Source organism: Brassica napus, chromosome C1, assembly GCF_020379485.1.
Source record: "Brassica napus cultivar Da-Ae chromosome C1, Da-Ae, whole genome shotgun sequence".
Taxonomy (NCBI): Eukaryota; Viridiplantae; Streptophyta; class Magnoliopsida; order Brassicales; family Brassicaceae; genus Brassica; species Brassica napus.
This window is the reverse complement of record NC_063444.1, coordinates 23649512-23663649: the sequence shown is the minus strand read 5'-3', so window position 1 is coordinate 23663649 and position 14138 is coordinate 23649512. Positions and strand designations below refer to the sequence as shown.

Here is a 14138-nt window from a genome sequence, read left to right as displayed (position 1 = left end):
AAGTTTCAAATTATTTTTTAAAAAATATTTTAGATCTTATTTTAGAATTTTTAAAATTTTATTTTCGTTTTCAAATTTGACATTTTAATTTTAGATCTTATTTTTGAATTTTTAGAAATTTTAATATTTTATTTTATTTTTAAGTTTGAAATTTTAATATTTATGTTTTTTTTAATTTTTAATTTTTTTAATTTTGTTTTGAATTTTTTTATAATTTTTCCCAACTTCATTCGAATTTTTTGTATTTTTACATATTTTTTATTTTATTTTTTAAGAAAAAAAAACCGACACGTTATTATTTTAATCTGTAAAATAAACAGTACCAGTCGTCTATGAACTGGAAAACGTCGTTGGAGGTTTATTATGATAAAAATGTCACTTTGAAGGTTTAAAGTGTTAGTAAAAAAACTTCAGTGTTTAAAGTGTTAGAAAAGTGACACTCTCGGTGTTTAAAATGCGATTTTTCCTAAAATAAGCTATTAATAGCTTTCACCACACTACGAAAAAGTTTATCGCAAACAGCTCAAATCCTAGCTAGATGGGCTAAACTAAAACAAAAAGACATCTTAATTAATTAATATGGACCACGATGATGCAATGAATAGATACCCATTTGGTGAAAATAAAAAGAACGTAACGTACTTGGCTGCTATATAATACAGCCAAGGAGGGTCGTGTTCTATTATTATGTCCAAGTGAAATGAGAAATAAGCAAAGAAAGAGAGATATGAAGATGAGAGGATCTGATCAGAAGAATATACTGATTGTTATGATGGTTGTAACAGTTGCAGCCACGGCTCGAGGTGAAGACGGGTTCGTGACATGGGGCGATAACTACTACACAACATGGGGACATCCAGCTTTGGTTATTAATGAAACCTCTGAGCTCCAGCTCACCCTCGATCATAAATCTGGTTTCTATCTTTTCTCTCTATTTGGGTGTGTGTTTTGTCTCTGTATGTGTTATGAACTTGTGTTTGTGTCTATATGGTGCTTATGTTTGGTCAAATGTTCCTTGACAGGGAATCAAGGCACCCAAACCAAGTCTACGAAAGTGACTACTTCCTTCTACGTAAGTATGAATGATGGTGAGATTTACGTTACGTACGTACCTGGAGGAGTTCTTGAAATATGTTTTGATCTTGAATGCTATACTGCAGCTAAGATCCAAATCAAGCCGTAATGACGGGCTCTGTTTCCAGATTTTTGGAAACGGGCCAGCGTATTTGCTGCATACAATTATATTTGTATACGGTGAAGGAGATAAATATCAGAGGTTTCGTCTTTGGTTCGATCCAACCAAAGATTATCATTCCTATAGGTTTCTTTGGAACCCATATCAAGTTGTGTGAGTATTTATTAACACCTAATGAGATCATCAATCGATTGATTTTTCTTTTTTTTAACAAACAATCAATTGATTAACATAACAAAATAGTGTTATTTTCTTCAAAATTTCAGGTTCTATGTAGATGATACAGCGATCCGGGTGTACAAGAAGAATCCAGACATTTACTACCCATCGGTGCAGACGATGTTCATGCAGTGGAAAACGGAACAATGGTTGACCCTAAGGAGATGTCTTACACTGCTAAGTTCCAGGCATCAAAGATCGATGGGTGTGCGACTGAGTTTATGAGCATAGATAAATGCTTTGGTCTTGAATACTGGTGGAACCGTAAAGAGAATTGGGAGCTAAGCTCTAAAGAGAGGAAACTGTATATGAATGCAAGGAAGGTTTACCTGGATTACGACTATTGCTTGGACAGAAAGCGATATCCAAAGGTGCCTCAAGAATGCAGAAGTTACGGTTAGAGAAAGATCAATACTTTTCAAAGAGTCATCAGCCTACAAAAACAAAAAACTTTGAGACAAGAGCAAATGTTATTGTAACATGCTTTGTAATAAGCTGTTACTATCGAATATTAAGAGTATCATTTAAAATGACTACTCTGTTGCCATCGCTAGCTAGTTGTATTGATTTTGCTACAGTAACATTACAAGTTAACAGAGATACAAGAGTTGTGTTTTACTGTTTATTTGTAAAGCCTTTTAAATTCAAGGCAGAGTTTGACTAATATCTGTTGTCTTCAACAAAAAAGTAAACTAGCATTCATCTTGAATACTCTGAGCGAAAGTCTGTATATTTCCTTGATTAATTGAGTGAATGTACAAACGTATATAAAGACAAAGGTTACGATCACAAGCGATCTTCCCTATTATTACCCGAGCATTATGCTATAAGAGCAATATGCTTTCATAAATGCAATTAATAAAGTGATCCTAGAGTAGTAAATGATTTATAAGAAAAATTATCATATAAAATCAATAAAAAATTTACAATTTTCTTATTTATGAAATATATATATATATATATATATATATATATATATATATATGTATATTAATTTTATATTTTTATTGACAATAATGAATTATATTCTAAGTGTGAAATAACTTTATTAAAATGATTTTTAAAAGTGTTTTCAAAATTTAAATGGTATTTTATTTTAGGAAAAAAATTAAATTTTATTTTTAGAAAAAATAAAATTTATTATATTAAAAAGATAAAAAATTATTTTATTAAGTTTTTTTAATTAAAAAATGATATAGTTTTTGGATATAACAATAATTTTTTGATATTATTAGATTAAATAGATTATTTATATTAAATTATTTTAAAATTTTATATATTCTAAATGCAAATGCTGGACCAAAAACTTCATGTGAAAGCATTTGGTAGAAAGTATTTGCATCATCTAAATGCTATTCTGAATGCTTTTCAAAAAATTGTTTATTGGATAATAAACAGCATAATCTATACTATTAAAAAAAAATGAGTTCAAAAAAATCTACTTAAACAAGGTTGTTAGACTATTTTATTAGATATTTATTTGGTCTTACTTTATATTTCTCTAACTATATAAATAATTTACATAATTTAAATAATTTACTTAATTTTGGTTTTTTTTTTCAGTTTGGTACGGTTCAGTGCACCCGGATGAATGTACTCAAACCTATACATTATCTTATATGGAAATTATATAAGAAGAATTTATTTAATTCAAAAATAAACTCGCGATTAGAAAGCGCTGATCAAAATCTAGTGCTTATCTTAATGCTCTGCCAATGAAGCCATAAATTGAATAAGAATAGAGATATTTCTAAACCCTAATTATTTTTTATTACAAATATAGCCCCCAATGGTTAAATGACCAAAATGTTTGTTCAAACATGTAAATAAACATTTATACCCTTATGTTTAACTAATCTAGACTTAAGGTTTAGATTTGGGGGTTGAACTTTGGGATGGGGTTTAGAATTTTGTTTTAAAAAAAAATAAATGCTTAAAATTTAAAATAAAAATTTTAAAATAGTTTAAAAAGAATTTTTTGAATTTCTAAACAAAATTTCCCAAAAAAACTTCAAAAATTATTTTTGAATTTTTTTATAAAAGTTTGAATTCAATAATGTATAATTCGAAAACTATAAAATATAATTTTTATTTATTTAAATAAATTTTTATATTTATATATCTATAAAATAAGGGTACAAGTATCGTTTGGCTCTTTAATGAAACTTTTTTGGTCATTTTCTTCTTTGTGATTTTTTGATTAAAAAACTATTTTAGTGTTATCCGAAAGAATTTCCCTTAAGAATATTATAAAATCTTTCACCCTCGTGGATGCGTATCTTCAAAAGGTCAATCTGTAACTAAACGTGCTGAACATAGAATTTTTTTTTTATAGTTTAAATGTTAAATTTATACCATATTTTCGTTTGTGACAAAAGTACAATGAAGACAAAGAAAGCAGAAAGACCAAAAACTAAAACAAAAAGCAAAGGATGAAGAAACTAAACTAAGCACTAAGGAGAACAAGTGACTAAACACATCTTGAAAAAACAGGACCAGCTTACGTCTCAGTAGTAAAACCGGTTACAAGTTAGACCAATGTTACCACGAGATACCGCTACTCCGGCCAAACCTCGAAACCGAGAAGCATGCGGCTCTTGCAGCTCCATAAGAACCACCTAAAATTGGAAACACAACTGGAATTTCGAGGCAAAGATAACGCAATCCCGTAAACCACCCAACCCTACTGGACTGAACCGCAGTGTCCTGACAGTTAAGAGAGGAGGAGAGTGTGATCTTCGTTGAACCGAAAAGATTTAGCTGCCTAACTCTTGAAGCCCAATCAACCAGAAACCCTTTGCCGAGCAGCTTCCTATTCACAAACATAAAAGATTCACAGAGCAAAAGTACCCAAAACCAGAAACGGCGCTAACTGATTCGCAACCGGGGAAGTAACCTCGCCACGAAACCACATCACCTTGAAGTCAAAACCCTGATTTTGCACATCACCGCCAAGACACCAAGACGAAGAACAGAAGAGCCTTTCTCTATGAACCAAAATAAAATCGGGTAGTGGAGGAAGCCGCCACATCGATCGAGAATCAGTTACCTGCACAACAAGAAACTAAGCACGGCCTGCCAAATACGGACCCAGATTTACCGCCTTTTGACAACTGGAAGGGCGTGAAATTGAAACGCGCCACCACCAAGAGAAAAAACGACTCAGGTAGACCACACCAGATCCGCTATCTCTTTCTCGCGTTCCGCCTTTAAGAACTAAAGGACGGCTCTATATTGCTCCACCGAAGCAAAAATCCGTTTAGCAACGGAGACCCACCACAACAGAGAAGAACGTAAACTGATAAAACCTCCCAAAGAGAAACTGTCACTATCTCCCGAGAAAGCTCCTACGCGAAGAAGCCATCAGACCAACTTTCTAAAGAAGAGCAAACGCTAGACACGCCACCGCCGGAGCCATAGATGACCCTACACGGCACTGCGAACCTTGATTTGCAACGTCTTAGCCAGAAGAGCTTTGTTAACACACGAAAACCAAAAGCCTCTCCGCACGTGCGTCACCGAGAAAATCCCGTTGAATATGACCTTGGCTTCGACTAAGAGCTTCACCGTAGTCAACTCGCTGAGACAAGGATCTGCCCCAAGCCAATGCCCACTCCAACAACGGACCCTTAGATCGAGAAGAACCGAAGCCCTTTTCTAGATCTGGCTAGGAGGAGACTCGTCTGATCCCCACACGCTACCTCCTTAAAGGGATTGGATCTCTACGAAGGAGAAAAATATCACAGATCCAACCCCTAGATACCCTAAAAGCCGACCCTACTCTACCGCCTTCACCCCTTTCGTCTCGCCGTCACACCAGATTCAAAGTTACCGGATAGGAAAAACAAATCTGAGAAACCTTCTCCAGGGTGCCGAGCATATCAACTAAGAGAGGAAGGAGAGAGGAGAGCAAAGGAAATAGAAACAAGAAGAACAAATAACTCCGGCACCGGTGACAGCGATAACCAGGCCGGAGGAGAAAGGAGGGAGCGGTGGTTTGTCTTCATGGGGGAGATTTTTCTTTTTCGCTTTCACCCGTGTTTGAGAAGTTTTCAAAAATGTGTTGAACATAGATGTCAGCAATCCCTTTGTAAATACTCTATCCCTTTCAAAATGTTACATATTTTAGATTTTTTACACATTTTAATAAAACACATTAAATTTGCATATTTTTTTGTGATTATCTTTTTTCCATAATTTTAACTTTTTAAGCCAATAAAAATCTAATAAGTGCAATTAAGTTTTTTAAAGTTTGCAATTAGTTAATAAAACTTGTATTGAAAATACAAAAAATAGATTTTTTTTTAAACAAAATTTTCTCTAGAATATGTAACCTTATGAAACAGAGGGAGTATATCTGTTTATTGGAATGCACTGGAACCCGTAGGACTTTTATTTCAGTTACTTTTTCTTGAACAACACAAAAATTCAATTCCACATGTTTTGTTCGTTGTTTGTTGACATGATACATGGTTTGTTGACTGGTAAAAAGTAGATAACAAATCCGTGTAAACAATAAAAAATCAAACGTCTCTTTCACTCATCTGGAATCCGCCGCGCTGGTGATTGCAAAGACCACCGTCATTGCTGACGTTAAGCTTGAAGAAGTCTCGATTTACAGATTTTCTCTCCTTTAAGATGAGTTCTAACATGATCATCCTCAAATTCCTTCATTACGAATAACATTTATGAATTACATTTATGTTAGCTAGCAATTTTGTAATTACCCGATATTACATACGTACCAGTAGATTCCCAATTCTTCATCGTCGTTTAGGATACATGTTAGTTAATAAGTGGTTAGTATAATGTTACATAATAATTATTCTTATATGATACATGGTGTTAGCAGTGGCGGACCCTAAAAAAAATATTTGTGGGGTCAAAAAAGTTTCAAGTTGTCAACGAAGGTAGTCGAACCTGGTATTTGTGGGTTCAATCGTGAATTATCTAACCAACTGCACCACAAATGATTAATGAACATTGCCAACAAATTAAATTTTTGTTATTTTTGTGGTGTCAACTGACCTCATAACTCACCAAGTGAGTCTGCCACTGGGTGTTCGTGATTGCAATTAGAATTACCCGCCCGCCGTGTCCCGCCCCTTCGCCGTCTCCATCTCTGGCAGATCAGTGCGGGTCAGCCCGCCGTGACTGCAGTACTCAACACCTCTGCCCAAACCTGCACCGCTAACTATATAGGCCTTTGTAGGCTAGCCTAAACCTCTGCCCAAACTTGCGCCGCTAACTACATAGGCCTTTGCGGGCTAGCCCGTGAGCCAGCCCGCGGGCCGTTAAAATGCAGAGCTTATTCCATATGTTCCAAATTCCAACAGCTGCTGCAACACGTTTGTTATGGTTTGGACTTTGTAGAGTTGTAGTTCCTTGGTTGTTGCTTGGAAAGAAAGGTACTTGACCTAGGATAACAAGAGAGAACATAAGTATAAGTTGTAATTTGTAGTTTGCTGTGTGTATTACCCGTATGTAGCTCGAGTGTATCATATGTAATCCGCTTCACAAACCAATGCTTCATAACCAAGTCATTACCAAACCATTACCAATGCTTCATTTACGTATGTAGCTCGTGTGTATTACTCGTATGATAGTCATTACCAGTTGATTACCAAAAGCACAAACGTACGCTGCAATCTTGTTATGTCTTAACCATTATAAATTAAACAAAACACCAAATTCACTTAATCAATCCTAAATGTATATAGAAACCAAAACTAAATCCAAACAATCAATCTCACATATAGATAAAAGCAAAACACCAAATCGAAATAACAAATCAAGTTTCTTCTTTTCCATCTTCGTCATTGACAATGGACTCAAATGATGGTAATGTCTATTTGTCACCATCAATTTCATCTTCCGAAAAATATCAATGGTTGAAGTTAATAAGGATTAGTGGTTAGGTACTCTAAAATATATGATAACTAGGGGCGTTTACGCGCTTCGCATGGGATACTTTTAATATTGTTGTTAAGTATAATATTTTTGGATGATATAATTATGTGGTCGTCTTATTTATTAAGAGAATTATTTGATGTTTTTATTGTGTTGTGCAGTAGTAGGTGATAGGTTAATATCTTTAATTTGTGTTTGTTTTTTCAATATTGTGTTGTTGTGTGTATACTAGGACTTGTTAACAATGAAGTGAGCCTCTAATTTAAAGCATATTGAATTTTAATAAATTTTCATTTAGGCATTTTCTGATTCTAAGATTTACGGTTTCAGCGTCAAAAATGTATTTTATTTTTTTCAAAATTTTGTTTTTTAATCCTCTCCCTATATTTTAATCTTGAGCCGTCACCATCTATGCATTTTTGTTTACCTTTTCCGGTGTGCGGTGCTTCTCACCATAATCAGAAAACACTCAGCTCTATGCTCTTGTTCTTCCTCGCCTTCTTCTCCTGTGAGATTATCTGGTATTTGTTGTAGATCGGATTTATGATTTCTCAGTTGTGCGGTTGTTCCTCACAGTCTTGTAGGATGGTCCGGTCAATATTGGCTACTCCTATTCTTCCTTAGATTTCAGCTGATGTTAGAGATTGCATCTCCATGGGTTGGGTCAGAGTTAGTTGTCTTTGATGGTGTCTTCCTCGTCGTTGGTTTGCCGTCGATAGTCTCTTCTCGTCTTGGTTTTCAAGATCTGGTTTCTAGTGATCAGCTTCTATGCTCTCTTTCATAGCTCAAGGACGGCTCCACAAATTTTTTATTTCAGTTTTCTCTACTTCCCTCTCTGTTCTCTCTTCTTGTTGCAGCTTTCATCTCTGCTCATATCATTAGTGGCTCTCCCTTTCGCCATGTTTGCCACTCCAGGTTTGGATAGTGTTTTCTTCCGTGTATGCTCTGTGGGTTTGGAATATTATTTCTTGTCTCAAGCTTGGGCTCTGGTTTCTCGGTGGTTGTATTTCATTCTCACTCCCTCAGTTTTTTTTTCTTTTCTTCTCCTGCTTCACTTGGTATAGGTGTGCGGAGTTAGTCTCTTAGAGCTCTGGTCTATTCTATCTAGAGATTTGTGGTTCTTCGTTGGCATGAGCAACTTGTATGTGCTTGTTTAGTTTATGAGGTATTTCTTACCTCTTAGCTGGTGGTTGTGCTTCTGGTGGTTTAGGCATGTGTCATCTTGTTTGCAGTGACTTTGGCCTTCCAGTGATTATTCTTTCTATTACCCGCTTTCTTGGTTCTTTGCGTTGGTGCTTGATCGTGTTTATTTGTGTTCGAAGGATTGCTTTATCTCAGATTTTATCATTCTGCCGTTTTCTGACCTCTACTTATTCTGGCCAAGACACTCTATGGTAAGGTAAGGTAAGTTAATCTTCGTTCTTGATCTCTTTTCAGCGTCAAACGTTTATTGAGTTAGTGATACTATGACATTTTGCTTTTCTATGTGATTGTAGAGGTTTTAGGTTTACATTTGTGTTGTGTTCTAGTTTTTTCTTCTTGTTAGTTTGATTATTTTATGATTTTTAATAGTCAAATAAATATGTAATTTTCTAAATAAATTATAGAAAATAGTAAATAATAATAAATATAGTAAAATTTTATGTTATTTTTAGTTGTAAATAAATTAAATATTTAAAGTATATTATATTATTTTATTTATTCATCTTGAATTTTAATGACCAATAAAATAGTTTATCAAAACTTCATAAGATGATGGTTAATACGAGAAGGATTAACTAAAAGCTTTAGACCTGTCATACTATCAAATTAGATCATGTTTAATTTAGTGATTGAAATTAAAAGATAAAATAGACATTTACAAAAAATGCTCTTTTAAATACCTCTCGCTTTGATACCCTATTTTATTGATTTTCTAAATATCAAATACCTAAACCAACAAAAAGAAACTATGGCTCTGAATATTTACAAACCACACTGCTGTTTTAGTAACAAAATCTCCACACACCTATATATCTATATGTTTTTGTTACTATTAGTACTACACCGCAGTTGTTCTGCATGTTGCCACTTAGACGCTATAACTTGAACCATTTTTTTATTGTGTGCTGAGACGTCGTTTTTGTTTGCTATTTGTAATAGAAAAAGAAAACATTTTTCTTAACCAAAAAATTAGTCCCTTTCTCAAATATTTTTTAATACCTATAGAGTTTTAGGTTTTTACATTTATAGTGGATTCGATGATGACAAATTCAATTTGAATTTGTAGACTTTTTTTTCTCTTGAGAAAAAACGGTGATCATCTAGATCAATGGAATGATTGTAGCTTCAAATCTAGAGATAGAGAAAGATGGGAGGTAGCATGTGACGTCTCATATTTTTGATCATTTTAGTGCTCTGAGTTGTATTTAAGAATCATTCATATGTATGGTTAGGGCCACTATTAAAAATTTTGTGACCAATCCAAGAAAAAAAGTGCACAACTAGAAAGAGTTGGGCCAGATTGCAATACTCTAAAAAAAGAATATATGGGACATGTGACAGCAAATCAGCTTTACACATTTCATAAGAATAGAAAAAAAACCTACTTTATATGTATAGATAGATAGATGTAAATAATTTACCATTTTCAAAAGCTTCATTTCTCTTTAGCCAATTCCTACTACATATTAGATCTTGCACATATTTTGGAAGTAGACTCCTGTATTTGTTAAGAATTCGCGATCCAATGCTAAAGGATGACTCTGAAATCACTGTTGTAATAGGAATACTAAGTTGATCACAAGCCATTACTAACAAATCGTCATACCTATGAGTATTATCTTTCCAGAACTAGCACTACAAAAAACGAGGTCTGTAGCATCAGTTAAAATGTATCAGAAAGATTATCGACACAAATTAGAATTACTTAAAAATAAATGATGCAATTTACACAGTTTTACATCAGTGTTAATAAGTGATGTCATTGTAAATTCTTTTTGTGTCGGTTCATTACAAGTGACGCTAATAAATACATATTTGTATCACTTTCCAAAACTAATGCTAATATAACGTCGGTTCATTATAAGTGTCGTTAATAAATATGTACCAGATCCTGACTCGCACGCCAGCGCTGATATGAATTTTCAGTTTTTAATTATTTATTTTATTAAATGATGTATTTGTAAAATTCATTCATATTATATTCATTAAGTAAATATTATTTTTTGCATCTTAAACTATCTATTTTTTTACGAATGTGTGATATCATATAAAAAAATATAAAAAATGAGTATACATAGTTAATTAGATAATTGTAAAAACATAAAAAAAAAATTCGTTTGCGATATCATATAAATAATGATCCGTCCAGTTAACAAAAATCATGATTTTTTTTATGTGTAATTTTTTTTTATTTTGACCATTTTCTTAAAACTATATTAAATTTTACATAATTTAATTAGAATATTTTTAATATCTTTACCTTTTTATTTGAATTGCAACTCATTATTTTTTAAAAAATTATAATAAAATATTTAAAAAATATTTTTAGAATTTGTTTGAAAAATATGAAAATTACATTTTAAATTAAAATTATCCTAAAATATGATAAGTTTTGATGTAAACGAAAACTCAAATTATGTCAAAAATAATTATATTCAATGATAATAACAATTTAAATTGATTATTTTTTAAAAAATACATTTACAAAAATATTGTTTGAAAGAAAATTCATTTCTCTTTCAAATATAAAATGAAAATATTATAATTAAATAATAAAAAATATAAATAAAAACCATAAATTTAGCAAATGACAACTGAGTTATATTATGCTAAAATTTTATTTCTAACAATTTAGCAAATGACAAATGAGTTATGAGAAAATAATACCATATAATTTTTAAAAACATAGCCATTCTTAAATATTTTTTGAATAAATAAATATTTTTTAATTTAATCAACTGAAAATAATATCCGTACAATTGTGTGAGTCATATTCTAGTTTTATTGATGCATGTTATATATTAGTTCTGTATGTTTTAGGTAACATTTTAATGATGCACGTTTTTTTTTTAAATCTCCATTATTAAAATTATGCACGTAAGGATAACTCATGAGTTTTTATTGTTGATTAAATGACATTATGTCCAAATTTATTTAAGGATATTTCATTAAGGTAACTGAAAAAGACAAACAATAAAATAGGAAGTTTAAATTCATTTAAGCATATTTCATTAATGTAACTGAAAAGACAAATAATAAATTAGGCAGTTTTATTCGTTTTAGGATATTTCATAAATGCAACTGAAAAAGACAAAGAAAAAAATAGGAAGTTTAATTAACGAAGTAGGAATATTTTTAAATGGGTACTTCTCTTTTTAATAATATAGGTTTGTATCACTTTCAGACAATAACGGTTAGATAACTGATGCATTAATTTATCTAATTTTTTTGGTTAATTAACTAATTGAGAAGATGCATATCCGTTAAATTTTGTACATCTAAACTAATGATTAAAAAAAACATTTCCCAATGCTGTTGAGAAGATAAATAATGAATCTAACAATTTATTTATAAGTGTATATTTTAATAGATAGTGGCTGAGATTTGTTTCTGTTGATAATTATTTACAAACAAATTTTGTTTTCAGATCCCCTAAAATATTCTACGTTAGGCGGGAAGTGAATTTTTTGTTTTTGATCAAAGCGGGAAGTGAATTATATCTCTACTAGGTAATAATCTGCACCTTAAGCGGAATGTAATTATTAGTTTTGTTATTTTTTAATAAAGAGATATTAATATGTTTAATCTGGATATTAGTTTGGTTTTAGGTTGTTTTTTTGTTTTTAATCTCCTAAAATATAACTATCATTTTAAATCAATATTTATTTGGTTTGTTCGGTTAAAATGTTTGACGTTTTTGGTTTTTTTTTTCCTGTAATAATCACTATTATTTGTTTGTTTTCATGTTATGAATCTTAGATAGTCGTGATGTCAAACCAATGGTTTCATATTATAGTTTCTAAACGGATAATAGTTTAAAAAAAAAGAAAATTATCAAGACAAATCATTTTACTACAATTTGGTCGATAGTGAAAGAAGCATTAAGAAAAAGAATATTTTAACTTTCAAAAGAAATTAGATATTTCAATTGTGGTAATACTTAGTTATAAGGTGCTCACGTCAATGTGCACATGTATGTGTATGTAAAAGTATATAAAGATGGTTGATTAGTATATAAAGATACTGTCAATTAATATTAAATGACATTTTTTTCAAAATAATACATGAAAAATAAAATTCTTAAAATGAAATTATCTAAGAAAAAAAATATTGTAAAATTTATATAAACTATAATATATAACTTATATATAAATCTTTAAATATATGTATATATATCATATAACATATCAAATTGGATATCCGTTCCTATAATTATTGATATTTGTGATTTGCTTTTTTTACGGACATTGCATTTTAGTATTTGATTTGCTTCGTAGAGTAACGGATATCAAAACGGATAATTAATCGAATCAAAATTTATGAATAATTTGTCCAGCTCTATTCGTAAACAGTAAAAATAACGTAAAGAAGAACCACGCATGTGAGTTTTATATTAAAAAAACGTAAAGTACATAATGTGAAACATATTTATGTAGAGTTTGGCTGAGAAGCTCTCTACATGTGACATGCGTCCATTTTAGTGTGAACGCATTTATTACAATGCTTCTACACGTGACATTTGTCCAGTTTAGTGTGAACAGATTTATTATAATGTTTCTCCTTTAATATATAAGGGATATATAATATCTTTATATATCAAATACTCACCACAAATGTATTTTGATTTAGGGCTTTTCAAGAGAAACCTATCATTGACGAGTTTCGTGAATCAAATCAGCTTACGACGTTTAGCAAGGTAATTTATACTACCTCTTTACGTTGTTAATATAGTGAAGGTATACTATTGACACGTGACTATTTCTGTAAACAAGTAAATTATTGATTTGGTTTCATAGATTTCTTATTCATTGGTATTAAAAGAATCCATTGCTCTCTGGACAATTTAATCCTTATTTAGTATTTGTCAGTTAATTGTTGCTTCATCGTTTTTGTAGTTTTGATTTCTTATCTGATTTAGGTTTAATCTCTGATTCGTTTGGATAGTTGGAGTTTGAAATGGCTTGAAGATAGGGTAGAAAAAAATGATGTTGAAGGTGTGTCTCACGATATTAGATGCTTAGCTTTGGGCCCGTCTGAAAAAGTAGTGAAATATTTATCATAATATCAATGGCTATAAGTTTAGAGCATCATGAAGAGATGATGGCCTGAAAACACAAAACAGTGGTGTTTATGTGAATGCTAATACGGTGAGTTATGCGAGCTCGCGTGATCAAAATCCTAAAGCAGGAGATATAGCTTATTATGGGAAGTTAGTAGAAGTTATCGAACTAAACTATGATGAGATTTTTAGAGTTGTGCTTTTCCATTGTAAATGGGCTGATACTCTTTGTAGTCGAGGCTGCAAACATGATGTTTATGGTCATAACATGGTGAACTTTGATCGTTTGTTACACACGGGGGATGAAGAAGAAGACGAACCATATGTCTTGGCCTCTCAAGCAAAAATGGTGTATTATGTAGAAGATCCATGTGAGCAAGGATGGAATATTGCTGTGCATGTCCAACCTAGAGATTTATCTGAGATGGGGGATAGTAGCCTATCATAATATTTTTTTTGAAGAAGTAAATATTTATAGTGCTTACAGTTCAGGTTAAATAACATAGTTATTTCAAATATTACTAGTTTTAACTATCGTTAATGTGATTTCAT

The 14138-nt window shown here is 31.5% G+C and overlaps 1 pseudogene; it reads left to right on the top strand.

Moving 5' to 3' along the window:
* The first annotated feature begins 363 nt into the window (after positions 1-363).
* LOC106366631 lies at positions 364-2078 on the top strand (annotated as a pseudogene).
* The last annotated feature ends 12060 nt before the right edge of the window (positions 2079-14138 follow it).